Raw genomic sequence first — 941 nt, 5'->3', positions numbered from 1 at the left:
GCTCAGAAGACCTGCCAAATGACAATTAACAGCATTTGATCCTTGGTGTTAAAGTCGATACAGTCATGTACTGTAATGTACTGTAATATGCAGTAATACACTGTAATATACAGTAATACACTGTAATACACTGTAATATACAGTAATACACTGTAATATACAGTAATACACTGTAATATACTGTAATATACAGTAATACACTGTAATATACAGTAATACACTGTAATACACTGTAATATACAGTAATACACTGTAATATACAGTAATACACTGTAATACACTGTAATATACAGTAATATACAGTAATATACACTAATATACAGTAATATGCAGTAATACACTGTAATACACTGTAATATACAGTAATATACAGTAATACACTGTAATACACTGTAATATACAGTAATATACAGTAATACACTCTAATATACAGTAATACACAGTAATACACTGTAATACACTGTAATACACTGTAATATACAGTAATACACAGTAATATACAGTAATACACTGTAATATGCAGTAATATACAGTAATACACTGTAATATACAGTAATATACAGTAATACACTGTAATATACAGTAATACACTGTGATACACTGTAATGTACAGTAATATACAGTAATACACTGTAATATACAGTAATATACAGTAATACACTGTAATATACAGTAATACACTGTAATACACTGTAATATACAGTAATACACTGTAATACACTGTAATATGCAGTAATATACAGTAATACACTGTAATATACAGTAATATACAGTAATACACTGTAATATACAGTAATACACTGTAATACACTGTAATATACAGTAATATACAGTAATACACTGTAATATACAGTAATACACTGTAATACACTGTAATATACAGTAATATACAGTAATACACTGTAATACACTGTAATATACAGTAATATACAGTAATACAC

The 941-nt window shown here is 26.8% G+C and overlaps 1 protein-coding gene across 1 annotated transcript in view; it reads right to left on the bottom strand.

Annotated features, from left to right (window-relative positions):
• Positions 1-941, bottom strand: part of fat3a (FAT atypical cadherin 3a) — a 129,503-nt gene that overhangs the window by 17,488 nt on the left and 111,074 nt on the right. The window lies entirely within an intron of this gene.

This window comes from Seriola lalandi, unplaced genomic scaffold (genome assembly GCF_002814215.2).
Source record: "Seriola lalandi dorsalis isolate HSWRI2012SDOR001 ecotype SW California unplaced genomic scaffold, Sedor1 jcf7180002054564, whole genome shotgun sequence".
In the NCBI taxonomy this organism is placed as follows: domain Eukaryota; kingdom Metazoa; phylum Chordata; class Actinopteri; order Carangiformes; family Carangidae; genus Seriola; species Seriola lalandi.
This window is presented reverse-complemented; position numbering and strand designations above follow the sequence as displayed.